The 21421-nt window shown below is 38.9% G+C and overlaps 1 long non-coding RNA gene across 1 annotated transcript in view; it reads left to right on the top strand.

Annotated features, from left to right (window-relative positions):
- The first annotated feature begins 725 nt into the window (after positions 1–725).
- The window catches only part of LOC116586794, a 31979-nt gene continuing 11283 nt past the window's right edge, over positions 726–21421 (top strand). The window contains exon 1 of the long non-coding RNA XR_004284153.1: positions 726–913. This is a non-coding gene — a long non-coding RNA (uncharacterized LOC116586794). The remainder of the gene's footprint in view (positions 914–21421) is intronic.

Raw genomic sequence — 21421 nt, 5'->3', positions numbered from 1 at the left:
CACCATTTTATCTCTGCATAAAGTTCTAGGGCTTGTCATTGCCTGAGGCAGGATCAGAATACAAGTCTCTTGACTCTTCTGTCAGTGTTCTTAGACTCTGTGGCCGGCTGCTATCAGAACTCAGACAAAAGGATGAAGAAAATGCCTCTCAAAGTGTTTTGAAAGGCATATTTTAACTCTAACCGAGGGTCATAAAGTGGGGGCCAAAAGGCATCCTCGGTAAGTTTATAGCAAATTGGTCAAATGGATTCGTGTTACTCATGGGATATTTAGAGTAATCAGGGCGAGATGTGCCAGTGTAGCAGAAAAATCACACAATATGTAGACATGAACTTGGTTTTTGGTCATGATTTGATCTAATTAGTTGTGTGGTCTTGAGCACTTAACCCTCTTTGAACTCGACCTCCTCATTTATGAAATAGAAGGAATAAAAGTGGCTGAGGTACTATAGGAGATCAGGTGTAGGAGAGTTTTCTAGACTAAAGCATAGTTAATGTTCCTTTATTCTCAATCACTTGCCTTCCTCTTTTCCTCATTTGCAGTTTTTTGTTTTGTTTTATAGACATTGTTTTATAGATATTTAATAAACATTTTAATTTTGTTTTTTCTTATGTGCTTTCTTTGACTACTTTGATGGTAAATAGTGATTTCCCCTTTATGGTGGGGATAAGTGTGGTTTTTTATAAGTTATTAAAGTTGTGAAACTGTGTTCAGCAGCTGGACCAGAGAAATTATTTGTACAGAAGAGGTTCAAAGGAATAATCTTAACCATAGTAAATGCAACAGTATCTCCGGGATGTCAGCTGATGGCCAGGTCAGTAGGAGCCAGGACCAAGTCCAGCTGGATTAATGAATGGATGCTGAAGACCCAGAACAGAGGAGATAACTGTACCTGAAGCTAATCACCAACACAGTGAGTTTCTTACTCAATTTAAAGAGTCTCGCTGGGAAAGTAGCATTGTTTCCCATTCTTGCCAACACTCGGGGTCATCAGTCTTTTTAATTATACCTACTTTACTGACTGTGAAGTGGTATCTCTCTGTGGTTTTAATTGCATTTCCCTGAAAATTAAATATATACCTACCCTATGAACCCAGTTACTTCACTCCTGGGTATTTACCCAAGAGAAATAGGAATGTACATCCAAACAAAAAACTTGCGTAAGAATTTTTTTTTTTCAAGATTTTATTTATTTATTTGACAGACAGAGATCACAAGTAGGCAGAGAGGCAGGCAGAAAGAGAGGAGGAAGCAGGCTCCCCACTGAGCAGAGAGCCCAATGCGGGGCTCGATTCCAGGACCCTGGGATCATGACCTGAGCTGAAAGCAGAGGCTTTAAACCCACTGAGCCACCCAGGCGCCCCTTGCATAAGAATGTTGTAGGAACTTATTCAAAAGAGCCCTAAACTGGAAATAACCAAATGTCCATCAATAGGAGAATGGATACAAAAATTATGGTCTGTTTCTGCAGTGAAACACTACTCAGCAATAAAAACGGAATGCATTGCTGTAATTTACAGCACAATAAATTCCAAAAATATTATGCTGAGTTAAAGAAGTCAGATGCAAAAGAGTACTTACTGTGTGATTAGAGGTAATATTAATCTGTGGTTATAAGAATCAGGCCAGAAGTTCTCTTGGGTGGGAATGAGTGGGGAAGTCCCTGGCAAAGGATATATATATACACACACACACATATATATATGTGTATATATATATGTATATATATACACACACACTGCCTCTATCACCTCAAAAACTTCTCTAGTGTATATATATATACACATATATATGATTTTATTTACCAATTTGATAAATGAATTTATTTATCAATTTGAGAGAGAGAGAGAGAGCATGTGTGAGAGAAAGAGAGCATGAGCAGGGGGAGGGGGAAAGAGGGAGAGGAAGCCGCCTCCCCCATGAGCAGGAAGCCCAACCTGGGACTCAATCTCAGGACCCTGGGATCATGACCTGAGCCAAAGGCAGGTGCTTAACCAACTGAGCCACCCAGGTGCCTGGAGATAGTCTATATTTTAATAGAAGCATGGGTTTCATAGGTGCCTTTTGTCAAAACCCATTAAATTGTAACATTTGAAGTCTGCGTTCTTCTTTGTATGTAAATTACACCTAATAGAGTTGATTTGCAACGTAAAAACCCAAGGAGATAATGGAATGAAGCCCTTTTGGATGTTGAGGAATCTTAGAGTCTTTGCACAGGAAGCGTTAAGGACTGAGCAGGAAGAGGAGGGAGAGGTGCGAGCCCAAGAGAGCTGACACCAGAGACTGGAAGGACAGTCCTGTGATAGAGGGATTAGATGCTCATTGTGTGTCACTCCAGAGAGGAGAAAAAGAGAGTGTGAGGGAAGCAGATGGTTTGAGCTCCATGGAAAGAAGAGATTTAAAAAAAATTTTTTTTTAAAGAATCCGTGTTGTCTTGTGATGGAATAGGATGTCTCAGGAGATTGTGAGCTCCTTGTCACTCAGAAGAGTCTAGGTAGCTTCTTGTCAAGCATGCTGTCAAGTGGGTCCCATAGTGATTGAAAAATCTAACTAGAAGACCTGAGGACTTTCTCCTGTGCAAAGATTCTGCATTTATAGGTGGTGTTGGATGATGGGGAGAACATGGGCTTTGGAGTCAGGCTGCCCATATCCGGATCTAGAGATCACGAATGAAATTATCTTATGCAAGTTGACTTCTTTAAATCTGTGTCTCTCTGTGTGTGTGCGCGCGTGTGTGTGTGTGTGTGTGTGTATTTTTCTTCCTTCCAATTTGTAACCCATGTACAGTGCTGTACAACTTCAAAGAATTGTAACTGAGACTGAAATTGAAGTGACTGATGTAAAGAGTATAGCAAAGCACCTAGCATATATCCTAAGCACATGATAAGTGCTCAAAAATTTCAGCCATTATTATTATTCTTATTGCTATTATTATGATTCTAAGGATTTTAGGTATTAGCTCATGCCAAAGATAGATTTGGGGGCAGAATCTAAGATCTTACGTAGAATCTCTTGTATTAGACCCTGAAAGTAGGTATATATTATCTCCAACAGAAAGCATGATTAACATTCCACAGGTTAATTTAAAAACAGGAAAAATAAGCCTTTGTGAAATGTCAAACTTTGTGGATTAAAAAAAAAAAGGGGCAATGCATATGTGTCCTTGACATGAAGAGATTCTTTTGTACCTTGTTTTGTTCTTACTCACTTAATAATATTTTATTTTAGAACTTGACAACTTCTCTTTCACTTGATGGCTACATTGCATTCCATAGTATGTGTATATCATACTGCACTTAACAAATCTGGTACTGAGGGACATTTAGGTTTTCCCCACATTTTGCTGATAAAAACAAGGTTTCAATAAATAATTTGGGTTCATAGGTTATTTGACACTGCAAATATATCTGTAGGATAAATTTCTGGACGTTGAGTTGCTGGGTGAAATGTCATGCATTTTTAAAACATTTTGATAGCTCGTGACAGTTTTCCTCCATGGAGGTTATACCAGTTTACCTTTCATCAGCAATGCATTAGAGTCTGTTGACTTCAAATCCTCAGCAACATGATACATTCTCAGACTCTTTTGCCTTTGCCAACCAATGAGTGTAAAAGTGGGGTTAAGAATATCTTTATGTATTTAAGGGTAATTTATGTTTTCTGTTCTGTGAATTGTCTATTTATATATTTTACCCATTTTTTGATTGGTTAAATTATATAATAATTTTCTGTTATTAAATTTATTAAACATGTTAATATTATTCCTTTTATAACCCTTTTCCTTGCAGACTTTCAGCTTTCTTTAAAAATTAACATTTAGTCAAATGGACCTTTCTGGTGTACAAGTCAATGACTTTCAACACATATGTAGATTCTTGTAACCACCCCCACAATCAGGACAAGGAAAGGTCCCATCATCCAGAAAATTCCCTTGTACTGCCCATATGTAGTCAAATCGTCCCCCACCCCCAAGCTTTGGTAACTATTGTTCTGTTCTCTACAGCTGTAGTTGTGCCTTTTCCCAACTGTAATATAAATGGAATCATTCAGTATGAAACTTTTGGAGACTGGTTTCTTTCTCTCAGCATAATGCCTTTGAGAGTTATCTTTGGTACTATAAGTATCCAAGAGTTTATTTCTTTCTGTTGTTAAGTGGGTCCTTAACAACACCATTGGATGGATGTGCAAAACTTGTGTTTCCATTCATCTGTTGAGGGACATTTCAGTTTTTGGTGATTATACAGTTTTAAGCATTTGTATACAGGGTTTTTGTATGAATGTAGGTTTTCATTTCTGTTGGGTAAATACCTAGGTCAGTTTCACCTGACTGATTTTTTTTTCACTATGTTTTTTTTTGTGTGTGTGTGTTTCAATCTTGTAATATTTTATTGTGTACTGCTCATTGGTGATATTTTGTAGACTCTGGATTTTGTAATCTTCCTCTGAAGATGATTTATTTTTGTTTAGTAGATGGCATAATTACTGGATGATCACTTAATATTTGTGTAGACTTGGCTTTATTTTTTGTTATGCTGTATCCATGAAAAGCCCAGGGTAATTCACAAGCCCTTCTAATTTGGAGGGACTCAAGTTTTAAGCTGTTTCCTTTGTGGATCTAATCAGGGGATCCCCAACATGAGGGAACCCCATGGGTTTGGGAATCCCGACATGAACTTCTAGAGTGCTTCTCTGTTATAGTTCTCTCCTCTCCAGTGCTGTATGTCAGCTACTGCAAACTGATCTTAGCCACTTTAGCTAAGCAAGACCAGCATGCCCTACTTGGACTTCAGCTTACTGTGCCTTAGTTGGGAAATTGTCCCCAGGCATATTACTGGGGTGATTTTGCAGCTCAGCTCATGAGTTCCTTGTTTCTCAGGGGTGCAGTTCTTGCACTATCTATTGTCCAATGCCTGGGCTCAGTGGCTTCTTCAATATATCTATTTTTAGGGTTGTTTCCAGCATAGGGAAAGCCTGGTACTAGATATTTCTATCATAAGCTTTCTTGAATGGTGGATCCAGCATGATTTATTAAGGGTAACCAGGGGTCTTTTGTTTGCAACCTAATTTTTCCTCAAGACAACTTTGTTTTTTCAATTGCCAGAGAACTCTGCTGAAAGGTACTAAGGATCTGACCTGGTTTGGTGATTTTTGTATTCTTATGTTTGCTCCACTGAGTAGATTGGGAACCTTTTCCAAGGAGCTGAAACATAGCTTCTGTAAGCTACACTAGGTAATGAATTTTTAATTTTTGGTCCAGTTTTATCGTGGTAGTAAAAACAGTTTCAATTATATGCTTATTGGGAATTCCTGATTCTTATAAATTCTAGAGTTTTATTACAGCAGAGATTAGTTTTTCCCCCAGCACAGTGTGACTTCAGGGAAGTTCTGTCCTTCTCAAAAGAGTAATTTTCTTATTTGTGGGACAGAGACAAGGTCAGTGAAAGAAAGAGTATATAACAAAATTAGACAATTTTGTCCCTTTATTTAACCTGATGTTAAGTAATACCATGTCTACTAAATTTCCCAATGTGGCTGTGGTACTCTTAGGCTTTCCTCCCCCATTGAGGGAGAGACAGATATTGGAATAATTCTCTAGTGATGAATGATCTGGTTTCTTTCTTGTTACTCTCTAAGAGATAAGTAATTGGTGTCTGACAATACTCAAGTCACAATGCTTATTTATTTATTGGGGGTTGACTAGTGTAGGCTGTGCTTGGTAGGAGCCATTGAATTCTGCTCCCCATACTTCCTATACTTCTTCTGAGACCTGTGAGCTAGCTTAGAAATTTCCTCATGGTTACACCAGAAGTCCAAGAGAGGAGGAACACGTTTTTAGCCTTAGCTGTATCACATTTGTTAGCATCTTATTGGCTAAAGCAAGACACATGGCCAAGCCCAAATCAATGAAACCTGTTACTCCTAAGAGAGCAAAAATGAGAAAGTAAATATTACTGAACAATAACCCATTCTCCTCTAAGCACTTATTATGTACTAGTCACGAAGGCTGTGAAGATGAGTGTGACAGAGTCATTTGCCTTAGGAACACAAAAAAATTGATCTTGAACTGCAAGTGTAGCAATCTTATAGCTAATGCAAGGGGCAGAGAAGGAGTTAAGCTGTAGTTCAAATGAACAGAAACTCTCAGGCTTTTAGAATTTTTTTTTCCTTTTAATTTCACACCCTGGAGGATGTTAAACTTGGATTGCTGGCAGTCTACCAGAGCTTTGTGTTGAACTGAAATCCCCTGCTATTAATAACTAGGTATACTGTGATTTTGAGATTTAAAGCCATGATCTCATGTTAGAAGCTGCAGTGGGCCAGGAAGCTGTTTGGGTTCATACCACTTCTAAAAGCACTTGGGAAAGGTGCTTGAGGATTAAAGGGAAAACTCATAAGCAGGTCTATACACAGGGACTTGAGGCTCCAGGACTTTGTTTCAGGAACTCTTAGTAAGAAATACACAACAGAAAACTAAAATATACAGGCTATCCAAACCTTCAAAACAGCAATCTAGGTTATTGTAAGGGATGACTAGAGGGACCAAGGAGGATCTTGTTGGATTGTGGAGAACAGAGCAAATGACATGGAAATACTGATGCTTTATACCTGCTCCCCCTTTCTGAGGGTCCCTTCTTCACCAGTTAGTGTTGAGGTTGGAATTGGACCTAAGAAAGCCTCAGAAGACTTGGGCAATGGTATGTGGAGAATCTTAGCCATTTTTTGGTGGTGGTGGTGGGGGGTGGGCTCTCATCCAAAATTCATGACATGGAAGTCAGTGGTCTTGAACTGATTGGTGAGGTTATGTTGTCCAGGATCCCCAGACTCCTCCAAGTCTGACTGTGGACTACATCCAAGGATGACTGAACAAAGGGACAGAAATTAAAGAAGAAAAATCTTACTGGGACACAAGAAAGAAGATTTCAGGTTTTGTGGATTCCACTGCAGAAATATCTGTTGTGGTCCAGCTCTCATTTCACAGTTGAGGAGGGCTTTCTTGAGGTTATGTGAGTTTATGCAGGGCTAGGGTAGAACCAATTCTCTGGCGTCATGGTGGCAGCTAACAGCTGACATTACTAAGGACTTGTTATGTGCTAGGCCTTTCTGAACACTATGCAGATTATAATTTTTTTGTCCTCACTAAAGTTCTATGAAGTTACCGAGACACTAAGATACCACACACCTTGTCTAATGTCACACAGTTGCTAAGTGGGGGGAGCCAGGACTCTGGATCTGGAGTAATCTGACACAGAGCCTGGACTCTTAAGTTCACTGTTACTGTGCAGTGAGAGAACCAGTTAGATAATCATGTACATCAAAGATCCTCAATAGACAAGAATGTTAGTCTTTCTGGAGACTGGCAAATCCCATAATTGCAAGACAGAGAGCCCTTAGATTATCCTTGCAGAGAGGTAAAGCTGGAAAATAATGTGGGCTGTGTCAGAGCAGTAGCCGAATGCTGTGAAAACGTTTTGAGCTGTCCAAGGTTCTGAGTTCCAGCTTCATTTCGAACACCTTTTGTCTATTGCACTCATCACCAATATTTAATAACTTCTACCCCAGAGTCTAGAGTTTTAGAGCTAAATAGATTGCAACAAATAATAATTGTACTTCTACTGGGTTCTAGGCACTTGAGATCTGTTATTTCACCATAGCCCCACATCAATTCAGTAACCTCACTTTTTTTTGAGGAAGAGAGAAACAGATAAACCACTACCCATGTTATAAGGCAAGATGAAGCAATTACTTTTTTGGGAGCTTAAATGTTAGGGTATTGAAAGGGGTAGTGAAAAAGTATTTATGGAGCCTTTGAAGTGGAAATAGAGGGCTAATTTCAGTAGGGTTAAGGGAGTAGTATGAACAAAGGAATGGTCTATTGGAGCAAGGGAAATCTGTATGGCTTTGTTGAGACTATCAAACATTCAGAATACATGTTTCCAGTCTCCTTCTCACATGCATGACACACATCTCTGAATGATCATCTCTCCCCACTGCCTGACTTACCTGAAGTAGGACCTCAGAATCCTTCCCAACACAGAACTTCAGGTAGGCACTAACAATTGAATAGTTGGAACATTTGAGATATGCTTTTTTGGTCTTCCTGGAGTAGCACATTTGTGAATCGAATGTGCTGTAAAAAGTTAGATCATCTACACCATTCTTCTTCACTGAGAGATGATACAATTGAGAGTCAGCAAAATAATTATTCAAAGTCATGCAACAAGGGAATGACAAAGCCAGAAGAAACAGATCCCAAGCCTTATGACCGTTACTGCATAGTGGTTACCTATCTCAGGGTTTCTTAAGTTAGAGTCCTGGACCAGTTACATCAGCTGCATCAGCAACACCCAGGTGCTTAATAAAAATGCATGGTACTGAAGTTCATGCCAGACCCACTGGAATAGAATTCCTGGAGGGCAGGTCTTGAGAATCTGGATTTTTTACAAGCTTTCTAAGTTATTATGCGTAGAACACTGATAGTCTATTAGATATTAATAAGATTCCACTGGGAAATTGATGCTAATAATATCATTTCTTTTACCATTGGCTTAAAGGATATATCACAAAAATACTTTACGTATTATGTAGTTGTTCTACCCCTGTGATAATCTGCCGTTAAGGAAATATGTTCCTTATTTAAGAATTGGCTTTATGGCATTTGAATTTTTGCACTACATTTATTTGCTGAATGATTTTGAATATATTCCTCAGTCTGTCAGCACTGCAGTTTTTCCACATGTAAATAACACCCACCTTATAGATTTGCTGTAATATTTATATAGACAATACTAATAGAACATTTAGAACATTGTCTGTCACATAATAAGCATTTTGTACATGACAGTTATTTTTAGCATTGGTTGTTTTAATATTGTGGCCATAAAAATCTTCTAGAAACATATTTAGTAATTTTTAATTGTATACATATTCTCTATTTGAGCATACATTATTATCTCTTGATTTTATTTGAAAATCAGTATATTGGGGCACCTGGGTGGCTCAGTTGCTAAGCGTCTGCCTTGGGCTCAGGTCGTGACCCCAGAGTCCTGGGATCGAGCCCCACATCGGGCTCCCTGCTGTGCGGGGAGTCTGCTTCTCCCTCTCCCTCTCCTGCTGCTTGTGTTCCCTCTCTCTCTGTGTGTCTCTCTCTCTGTCAAATAAAATAAAATCTTTAAAAAAATAAAAATCAGTATATTATGTTTAAAAATATTTCGTTTGGTCAAATACTATTATAGTGCATGTGGTGGTCCAACTAGGGAGGTAAGAAACCATCAGATCAGGAGGAGTCTCATATGTCATGCTGAACAGTTTGGAATTTATCCTGTAGATAGTGGTTAGCTATTGAGGGTTTTCATCTGGAGAGTGATGAGACGCAATGTCTTGAGAAAATTAATTTGGCACGGGACATACGGGAGACAGGTAGGCCAGTTAAAAAATTATAGCAATAACTCATGTAGGAGGTGATACATTTTTGTATCAAGTTTGGCCATTGGGAGTATGAAGGCAGGAAGAGAACTGAGAGAAATCATTATTAGGGAAAATAGAAAGGATTTGGTTAATGGATATAAGGGAGGAGAACGGTGAGGACAATTGTGGGGCTTTCACGCTTGAGTGATGAGAAAATTGACAGTATCCTTGACAGAGATAGAGATTATCTAGACAGAGACCAGGATTTGAGTGGGAAATCAGTTTAGATCTTGATCCTGTTTTCACAAATTGTGAAAATTTGATCATACCCAGGAGTACTGGCTCCTTTGTACAGGAGTCAGTTTGAGTGAGATTTTTTTTCATCAAGTACATTTGAGTATCATTTTTAAAAGAAATTCTACCTCACCCACCCCTTATATTTTTTGTCACGTTTTAGTCTTATTCCTTGATATATCAGCGTTCTTAGTTATAAGCAAAAGAAAGTGCCTCTGGATGACTTAAACAGGAAAGGGATTTATTAAAGTGATATTGGTTTGGCCAAAGAATACCTGGGAAGGTTGGAAATCCAGGCTCAGAATACGGACAGAAATAAGGGATCATGGGCAGCAGCTACAACCACTGCCAAAATCATACTTAGAACCAGTTTGTGAAAACAATGCTGTCCCCTCTGTAGAATGTGGATGGCATGGCTTCCACTGGCAATGGGCAGACGATGCTGTCCCCTGTCTGATGTCTTTGGAAATTGGAAACTTCTACTACTATTGTTGCTCCCATTTCCAGAACAGATTCTCCTCTGTTTCTGCTCATTTGTATCATTATGTCCTTATTCAAAGTCCAGGATAAAGGCATCTGATTGATTAAGATCAGGTTTTAATGCCCTAATTGCAGTGGAGGCTGGGAGAGGAGTGTCTTGCTTTTTCAGCTTCTGTGGTGGGAGGTGGATGTTGCCACCGACCAAGATTCTTAAGATGAGACATCTGCAGTGATAGGAAGGACATTCAGTATTTGGCAGCCAAAATGAAGCACAGCAAACAAACGAAGAAACCATCACCAACCATTGTTCATCATGCCTGTAGGTTATATTTTATATCATGAGAGCAGAGTTTCGAGAAACAATTTTTTTTTAAAGTTAGTTTCAAATATAGATATAGAGTATCCCAAGAATCAAAGCACTTGCAGCCACAGCTAAAAAGGTCAGGAAATTGCCCGGTATTTCATGGCTGGGGTTGCTCAAATTGCAGCCTATTACAGACTGAAACAGCATCATTTGACCTTTTCATGTGGCAAGATGTTGTATTATCAGAGCTCCCTCTTTCTATGATTTTTATTTTTTTTGCCCTTTCACCTTTTCCCACTTATTTGAATTCAGGCCCAAGAGGGGGAAAAAAATGAAGATAAAATATATGATCTGAAATTTTAGGTTGAGGGTGAAGTGATTCTAATTTCGAATTTAGTAAGAAAAGAGATTTCACCCATTTATCTGAGTAAAACAGTGGTTTGGGAATCAGGAAACTAATCCTAATCTTGGACAAGTTTCTCAGATCTGAGATTCCTCATTGATGAGCACCCCCCTAATTTGGACTCAGGAAGACCCACATTTGAGCTTCCACATGCTGACTGAGGTAAAATTCAGGGATAGCTTTCTCCAGCTTTCTTTTTCTCATGGGAAAAATACAGATAATAATAGTATCTTTCTCATGAGTTTATTATGTGAATTAAATAAACAGTGTTTGTAAAACTCAAGGAAAAAATAGGGTGGTTGAGCCTTAGGTGATCTTTAAGGACTTCCTAAGTATCAGAGAATGTGATATTCAGTATAATTTACTGAGTGACCCACACTATGTGTGTGTGTGTGTGTGTGTGTGTGTATTTTATAGTTCATAGTGTAAAAGATAGATTATGTCTTAGAGCAATAAGTATTCTCAGAAAATAGAGAAAAATTCCTACCTTCCTGTCTCTGTTCCATGCTCTATGATGTATCTCCATTTAAAACACTGTGAAAGATACTCAGAAATCATATGCATAATACATATTTCTCTGGGAGCCAGTGACCCAGATGAAGAGACCAGAAGTTCTATTTTGATATGGGTTGAAATATGGAATAGTCATCAAGGCAGTGTCATGATGAAAGAGTGGGTGCTATGAGCTCAAGAGGGAAGACAAAGGGTTACATTGGGCAGAATGGACAGAGCTATCTTCCTGGAGTTCTAGAGTTGTTCCTTAAAGAATATAGTTGAGCTTATACTGGGGGTGTCAAAGCAGCTTTACCTAAAGCTGTCAGATTTAACTAGAGGACCTGAGATGCTCATATCCCTCTGAAGGTTGGAAACAATGGCTGGGGTGATAGTTTTAAAGTATATTAGGAAATTCTTTGGCATGCCTTTTATCAAAAGATGGGCTTTCATTCCTCTCCCCTTGAATATGGGTTGGTCTTTAGTGATTCACTTTTAATGAATAGAGTGAGGTGAGTGACTCTGTTGACTTTTGAGTCTGTTAGAGAAAGCAATAGAGCTTCCACGAGACTCTCCCTTTTGGAATGCTCATCCTTGAAACATTCATGCAGTGTAACACTATGTGATATTATTGCATTACTTTAAATTAATAAATATATTTATTGATTGCCTTTCTCCACCCTGCATAAAGTAAATCCCATGAGATCAGGTCTCTTATTTATTTTATGCTCCAATTAACACCTAGCTCAGGCCCGACAAATAGATGTTTTACGGATATTTGCTGAATAAATGAATGACTGACTGGTTGGGTAGATATATGAATATAAAAGGCCAGGATGACAGAGATTTGAATACTATTAGCACATAGGTGATGCTTGAAGCAATAAGGTAGAAGAGATCATCTGGGGATAGTGTAAAGAAGATGGTCAAGAACAGAACCAATGAGGTGTCCCATGATCTCACTCTCTAACCAGCTTTTGGTGAAGGTTAAAGGATATTATAGCCTAGAATCCTGTAAGCCTTCAATAAAAATTGATTATTATTATTATTTCAGTTATTAAGCATAGGGTTTAAATGCATTGACCCAAGGGGGAAATGATTATAATAAGAAACAGACATTTATGTAGTACTTTATAATATCTGAGGTACTTTTGCATTTGTCAACTTGCTGATTTTCACAACAACTCAGCCTCTGAGATATCATTATCCTAATTTTTTAATGTTAATAAATGGCAAAACTTGGGAAAGAATTTAGATTTTATATTTCCCAAGTCAGACATCCTTTCAGGTTGAGGAATCAGAAGGAGAATATCAAATACAAAGATTTAGGATTGACATTCCCTCATGTTGGATAAAAGTGACTTATCTCTGAAAGAGTTTGGTGCCAAGCCTTTGAATCATATAGATCCTAAAAATTTCCAGCATTCAGTAGAAGAATGTCACTCTAACATGGTTTGTTTGGACTGCAACATTGGAGCAGTTAAAGTTAATCTTTTTCATTCCTTCATTCAACAGGTATTTGTAGAGCTTTGCACTATGTACCATGTGGGATATAGAGAAGTACAATTTATAGATTTTCCCTTTTAAGTTTTTATTGGTTAATCGGGATGAGAGGAGGGGAAAAAACACACAGTATGAAGTCATAGCTAGATAGAACAGAGTATGAACTTTCAGTCTCTATATTTGAAGTTTAGGGAAACTTCTATGAAATATGGATCATATTTCCTGTTGATCAAGCAAACATCACTTGGCAGAGAAGCCATTAATCATTGCTTTCTTGTCATGGATTTACTTGTTCAGTATGGGGAGGAGATTGTTCAAGGTACTGGGGACTTTTTATCATCATGTGTTATGACATACAGTTCCTGTGTGTGAGACTGGGAGGTGAGAACAAGATTGGGTGAGCCCCTCACCAGGTTATTGCCTCCAAAACCCACTTAGATTTTCAAGGGTGGGAGGAAGGCTTTTAATTCATTCCTTCAACAAACATTGGCTGAATGCATCTTTTGAATGAGAGGATGTAAAAGACTCTGGAAAAATAAACACAAGAATAAGACTTGTCTCTGTCCTCTAGGAACTCATAGGGCAGAGGAAACAATATAGAGTTGTAGCACTTCTCTTGAGTCAGACTGCCTGGGTTTCTCTTCAGTGTCTACCACTTGGTAACTGAGACCTTGGACAAGTAAGTTAACTGCTCTGTGTCTTGATTTTCCAACCTAGGGAATGAATGTAAAAATGGTGAGGATTAAATGAGCTAATCCATGTAAATCCTATAGTTCTATGCTAGGCATGTCCTAAGTAGGCAACACATATTGGCTTTTATTATGTATACAAGCATAGAGAATTTATGCTTCCATTTAGGATATAGAAAGTTGAAAAGAACATCAGTCCCATTAGAGCAATGAGAAAAATTCAGCTGATTACAAAATCATAACTTGTTTTTGAACCTATTAGAGAGCTGAGGTCACAGAGCAACCAGCCTCTAGTCTGAGATGGAAGAAGTCCCGTCAAGGGGAGACTTGACATGTAGATTGTCTCTTCTGTGACAAAGACAGGAAGAAGGGAGGCTGTTGTACAAATGGGTAAGAAGAAATTAAATGACATTCAAATGAATTTTTTTAGGGTGAGTATGTACTAGCTTACCCTCTGTCACAAGAAGCGTTTGTACTACTCTCAGACTCTTTTCTATATATCTTTCCAAGTATTCACAAGAGAGTTTGGAGGCAAGGCAAGAGATCAGAGAGAGTCATCCTCATTAATGTGGGTATGGAGGAGGGGATTGGATTCTTGCCCTGAACCGTATCTCCTGACAGAGCAAAAGACTTAAGCTGCTGGGGAAGGGCAGTACTCTGTAATCCTCGGAAATACCTAAGGATCCATTATTGCTAGAGAAAAAAGCAGAGGCTCAAAAGATCAGGTATAATTTCATGAGCACATTTCTAGCCTCTGTTGCATTATGTTTGCTAGAATGACTCAATCCCTGACACTGATGGGCTGACCTAAGTGTAACTGTGCCCATTTCCAGGTATAAATACTATGGATCTCACTGGTCCACACACAATATCTGTCCTTTAATAAAAAATCACGAGACATACAAAATAGGAATTAAAAAAACAAATCAATCCATTGTCAAGAAACAAGGTAATTAACAAAACCAGACTCAGAGATGACCAAGATGTTAGAATTATCAGTCAGGGATTTTAAAGTAGTTATGATTACTTATGATCTAGTGAAAAAAGTGGACAACCTAACATACAAGAACAGATGGGGAATTTCAGTGGAGAGATAAATACTATAAGGAACAGTCACATAGAAATTCCAGAAACACACACACACAAGCATACATCCACACACATAGCAGAGATAATTCTTTTTTTTGGCTTATCAGTAGACTTGACACAGAGAAGGAGAGAATCAATGAACTGAAGATAGGTCAGTAAGAATTACTCAAACTGCAAACACAATGAGAAAAATAACAGACTATCCAAGAGTTGTGGTACAATATCATATGGTTTGGCATTTGTGTAGTTGAACGCTAGGAAGAAAATCTTGGAGACAGAATGGGGCAGAAGAAATATTTGAGAATATTCCAAAAATGAGTAAAAATACAGCACTACATATCTAGGAAACTCAGAAAACTCCCAGAATGATTAAAAAAATTGAAAATAACAACAAAAACACACACAACTAAACCCACATACAAACTGCTGAAAACTAGTAATAACAAAATTTTGAAAACACTCATAAAAAAAGACACACTGAAGGGAATCAAGGTAAAAATTACAGCTGATTTCTTCCAGAAGATGTACAAGTCAGTGGGCAGTAAAGTGATGTCTTTAAATTGATGAAAGGAGAATAGCCCCAGGCCATGCAGAATTTTGTACCCTATGAAAAGATCTTTCACAATTGAAGGCAAAGTAGAGAAATATTTCAGGTAAATAAAAGCTGAGAGAATTTATTGCCGGTGGACCTATGCTAGAAGAAATGGTAAGGAAAGGTCTCAGGCACAAGTAACATGACATCAGACAGAAACGTGGATGTCGAGAAAGAACTAAAGAGCTCTAAAAATGGTAAAAATGAAGATAAACAGAAGGAAATTTTATTCTTATTTTATTTTGTATAATATTTTATATAACTATATTTAATATATAAAAAAATATATATATTTGTTGTTGTCGTTGTAGTGTTCAAATGACCCAGTGTTGCATATAACACCCAGTGCTCATCCCAACACATGTCCTCCTTGATATCCATCACCCAATAACCCCATCCCTCCAACCCCCTCCTTTCTGTAACCCTCAGTTTGTTTCCTGGAGTCCAGAGTCTCTCATGGTTTGTCTCCCTCTCTGATTTTTTCCCATTCAGTTTTCCCTCCCTTAGCCTGTGGTCCTCTGTTCTATTCCTTATGTTTCACTTATGAATGAAACCATATAATTGTCTTTCTCTGCTTGAATTATTTCACTTACCATAATCCCCTCCAGTTCCATCCAAGTCGATGCAAATGGTGGGTATTCATCCATTCTGATGGCTGAGTAATATATTGCATACATGTATATATCTTCTTTATCTATTTGTCTTGAAGGACATCTTAGTTCCTTACATCTAAGTTCCAAACTTAGTTCCTTAGTTTGGCTATTGTGGATATTGCTGCTATGAACATTGGGGTGCATGTGTCCTTTCCTTTTACTACATCTGTATCTTTGGGATAAATACCCAGTAGTGCAATTGCTGTGTTATAGGGTAGCTCTATTTTTAAGTTTCTTTTCTTCTTCTTTTTTTTTTTCTTAAATATTTTATTTATTTATTTGACAGACAGAGATCACAAGTAGGCAGAGAGGCAGGCAGAGAGAGGGTGGTGGGAAGCAGGCTCCCTGTTGAGCAGAAAGCCCGATGCGGGGCTCGATCCCAGGACCCTGGGATCATGACCTGAGCCAAAGGCAGAGGCTTTAACCCACTGAGCCACCCAGGCACCCCTATTTTTAAGTTTCTGAGGGATCTCCATACTGTTTTCTAGAGTGGCTGTATCAGCTTGCATTCCCACCAACCGTGCAAGAAGGTTTCCATCTTCTCCACAATCTCGCCAACACTTCTTGTTTCCTGTCTTGTTAATTTTGGCCAGTCTAGCTTGTATAAGGTGGTGTCTCACTGTGGTTTTGATTTGTATTTCCCGGATGGCTAGTGTTGGTGAACATTTTTTCCACATGTCTGTTAGCCATTTCGATGTCCTTTTTGGAGAAGTGTCTCTTCACATCTTCTGCCCATTTCTTGACTGGATTATTTGTTTTTTAGGTGTTGAGTTTGGTATGTTCTTTATAGATTTTAGATATCAGCCCTTTATCCAAAACGTCATTCCTAAATATTTTCTCCCATTCTGTGGGTTGCATCTTAGTTTTGTTGACTGTTTCCTTTGTGCGAAAGCTCTCTCTCTCTCTCTCTCTGTGTGTGTGTGTGTGTTTAATTTAAATTCAATCAGCCAAGGTATAGTACATAGTTTATTCTTCAGGTAAGTACCCAGTAGCACTAGGTTTGCTGGATCATAGTGTAGTTCTGTTTTTAACTTTCTGAGGAGCCTCCATACTGTTTTCCAGAGTGGTTGCACCAGCTTGCATACCCATCAACAGTGTAGGGGGGTTCCCCTTTCTCCATATCCTCACCAACATTTGTTGTTCCCTGTCTTGTTAATTTTAGCCATTCTGACTGGTGTAAGGTGGTATCTCATTGTGGTTTTGAGTTGTAGTTACCCGATGGCAAGTGATGTGGGTTTATTCTTATTTTTTAATCATTTTGAAAGATAACTGACTGTCTAAAGCACAAATGGTAATGATGTATTTGGTGTAGTGTCTATAAAAGTAAAATGCACAACAACATCAGAATAAATTATGGAGGGAGGAATTGGAAGTATGCTGTTGTGAAGTTCTTATATCCTACATGAAGTAACATAATATTTGAAGATAGACTGATAAATCCTAGGGAAGGAACTAAAAATATTAGAAAGAGGTATATTTAATAAGCCACTAGTAGAGGTAAAGTGGAATTCAAGAAAATAACCTAAAATCACGGATATGTGAAAATTATGATGCGGTAGAAGAAATTATGAGAAGCCTGGTAAAAATGTTGACTATATAGAAAGTATGGGGTGAGCATAGAGTGTAAAGAAGATAAAGCTGGAAAGCATAGAAGAGTTTGATTACAAAAAGCTTTATAAAGTGTTCTAGTGATATTGAATATTTAAGAAAATAACACTTTTTTCTCATCAACTTTAATGAAGATTTTTCATCTAAGTTGATTTTCTGGTGCTTTTTTATACATATAGTATCTTTAGATAATAAAAAGTGTTGGTGATAAGTTTGTGAGTTTCACAAGGATGCTTCAGTGCTGTTCTCTTAGGAAAGCAAGTTACTTCATTTCAAATTTTTGAAGAAAGCTTAGCTCAGTCGTAGGCATAATGTTTGTTTTCAAAGAGAAACGTAGTCTTTGTGTGTAGGGGTTATCTTTTTGTGGCTTACCTTGTGCCCTTTCCTCTGACTCCATCTTCTTCCTATGGATCACAGTATGCCAAGCCGTGTGATTTGGGTGGGACAGACCTAACTCTCAGCTCTAAGGACAGGCTTTGAGCAGCATAAGCCAATCAGCATGACCCCCCCCCCCCCCACCATCCCCATCACAGTGCTTGGCTCTGGGATGAGCAAATAACCCAGTCAAACCAATCAAGAGAAAAATCACAAATTCTGGGATATTTGTTTAAGTTGTACCAGTGAGCAGATTTTTTCAGTGTGAACATGGAAGTTTCTGGGATTACCAGGAGTAAGTATGTTTGAGCATGAAGTCCAGGTCTGAGGTGAACAGAGGTGGTCTGGGACCACCCTGAGACCTGAGTAAAATCTTCCTTGCTGGTGGATCAGTTAATAACTCAATATACCATCTTTTAAAAGGTTTAACCAGATCGGGTATGGCTTGGTAACTAAAAGAATCTTGTGTGTGGAACTAACAATTTTGATTTTAATTAGATTTTCCTTCGTTCTTGCCTCTTTCTCTTGCTCAAAATCTTGACAATTTTTTCCCGCCTCTCACCTTCCTTAGATATCATTTCTAGCCTTCTTTCAGATAAAAGGTCAGTGGTCTCCCCATTTTCTCACAGGTATCACTTATTCCAATTGACATTTACACTTGAGTAAACCTTAAACTTCTCTGACCTTTTTTTAAAAGCTAGCTTTTTTTTTAAAGAGATACTTTGTCTGTTTTAAAACAGTACATTATTGTTGCTTTTCTTTGTAACAGGCCACATCATTCCTTCTAGATTTTTTTGGATGCTTTGTGTGCCCATTTAGGTCCCCACCCCCTTTTTAGAGTGGGCGTCTCCTCCTTTTCTTTCCTTTCCCTTGCAGCATGGGATGCAGATGTTTGGTAGACACGTGGGAACTACTTAACAGTCATTAAAAAAATATTTAGCCATTTTCACACACCATTCTAAGTCATGTGAAATAAATAAGGGAATAAATCAGCACTTAAATATTCCGTTTGGTGTTGAAAATGAAAAACAACAGATGTAGGTATTCGAATGGGATAAAATACTGGTGGATGTTAGTTCTGAAGTCTTGCCTAGTTTGCAAATTCAATTCAGTTTGAGCAAGATATGCTGAGCCCTTCCCTTCATTGACTTTTGGAAATGCATAGGCAAAAGATGAATGAGACGTAGATTCAGAATCTACCTGCCATGGTTGGCTCTATAAACATCTTCAGTCAATCTGCTTCCTCTTTCCACCAGGGCCTGGTGTCTCACTTGACTTGTCTATTGTTCAGTTCTTTTTTTTTTTAAGGTTTTATTTATTTATTTGACAGATAGAGATCACAAGTAGGCAGACAGGCAGGCAGAGAGGGAGGAGGAAGCAGGCTCCCTGCTGAGCAGAGAGGCGGATGTGGGGCTCAAACCCAGGACCCTGGGATCATGACCAGAGCTGAAGGCAGAGGCTTTAACCCACTGAGCCACCCAGACGCCCCTATTGTTCAGTTCTATTGAACCCTTCCTGTAGCCCCTTCTCTTTCAGTGGCATCTTGTGTTGATGCTACTCCAGGCACTGGGCCACAGGCTTTATCCATATTATCTCATTTAACCCTTAGCACAACTCTAAAAGATCTCTGCAAGACGGGCATAATTGGAGCATGTGAAGAAACCAAGATTTGGAGGGTTAGGAACTTGCCTGTGCCCTCAGCTCATGGTGGGAAAGCTGAGTCCTCGCTGAGGCTTGTCTGAGTCCAGAGCCCACATGCTAACCGTGGCTGTACACCGTCTTCACTTCCACTGAGGGCCCTAGGCTGATAAGGCAAATGCCTCTGAGTGAATCGATAAAATATTTCATAATGGGATGAATCCATAAGACACAAACCAGTCTCACATGGATTGATTTCATGCTGCTGCATTAAGGTCCTATTGGAGAAACTGTTGGTGTAAGCTGGTATTCCTGTAATCATAATCTGTTGGGTTACCAACTCCCCCTGGGGTGTTTATATCCGTAAAATCTTTGGGTACCATAAAGTCTTCCCCGATGTATCCTCTAAGGTCTTTAAAGTCTTTTCCCTAATGTTATTTACTATTATTTATAAAGGCTGTAGGTCTCTAGATCTTATAAATAAATATACTTCATATATTTAGAAATATTACCAACAAATCATTCAGAGTAAAAGTCAACTCAAGCATTAGAGTATTACTGAGAGGAACGGCTCCCTGGGCCCCTAACCTAGTCGTCCTGGGAAACTGTAACCTCTGTCTTTCTTCACATTTAGGGTAACTTTGTATCTTGTTTACTTTTTTCTTTATACCCTAGGGGATTTGAGAGATCTTAGGGTCTTAAGCTGCCTGAATCCTTTGCTGACATGTCAGCAAAAGCTTTTCATTTTCTCTTACCCACAGACATCCTCCCATCTTCTCTTTATTCCTCTTCTAATGTCACTCTATCTTGGTAAGTTCTGGCTAATAGAACTCCACACCCCCCTTTTTGGAAGTGCCTACTGGTGGACCTACTTGTGTCCTTGGGTCTACTATCCACCATGTAGTTCAAGAGACCACACCACAGAACCGCTCAGAGCAGAAAGTCATGCCCCAGAATGACCCAAGGTGAGGACTCTCAGGGCTTGCTGGAGTTTCTGATTTTCCCTCTTGCTTGGCTGGAGATTTACTGTCTGGGATTTGAACACAGGAACTTCTCTACAGTTGAAGCCATTGGGACTGAAAGTACAGTGGAGCCCTCTGTAAGAGCCATCTGTGGAAAGGGAATGTGTCACCAAGCAGCCTTCAGGCTTCTGACTCTTTCTGATGCGTGAACATTGGGTGTTATGGACACAACTCTCATTGGACCGGTCTTTAATGCCAGGCCAGTGAAAGGAGGCTCATTGTTACTGGTCCGGAGGGAACTCTGAAACCAAACCAGTCCCTTCGGCAGGTGTTTTTTGGAGAATCAGAGGACTGATTCTCATCAGAAAGCCCCACTTGCCCAGCTTGGCATGGGAGAATTTTCCAGTGATGCCCTCCTCCTGGGGGGGATGGGCACCCCTGCAGACAGGTCAGATGCTTACTCTGGGTACGTGGGGATATGCAGAGATGGGATACAACCCACGTGAAGTCAATTCACAAAGGTTCAGGTTTCAACCTTTGTGATATTTTACATCTTTGATTTTGTCTAAGAATTTCTCCTATTAGACATCCATTTATCTAACTTAAAATCTTTGGATATATTTTGATAGGAGTCCTTTGGAAACTATGCCCTGAGTTAGGTTCTGCAGGGGCATTGTTATGCAATGGTTGGTTAATATTTCACAACTAGGTCCTGGTTTGTGCTAAAAGCGATTATTTCTTGATTCCACTGTACAGAAATACAGTAACCAAGGGACCAAATAATACCACAAGTGAGCTTTATCTGGAGGGTGAGTGTAAGTAAAACCATTTTATCCCTGATAGTTAACATACAGCACAATAGTAGTTTTGGGGGTAGGATTTAGTGAGTCATCACTTGGAATTTAAAAACTTGGAAGGAAAAACATCATTTTCT

The sequence above is a fragment of the Mustela erminea genome, chromosome 3 (genome assembly GCF_009829155.1).
Source record: "Mustela erminea isolate mMusErm1 chromosome 3, mMusErm1.Pri, whole genome shotgun sequence".
Taxonomy (NCBI): Eukaryota; Metazoa; Chordata; class Mammalia; order Carnivora; family Mustelidae; genus Mustela; species Mustela erminea.
This window is presented reverse-complemented; position numbering and strand designations above follow the sequence as displayed.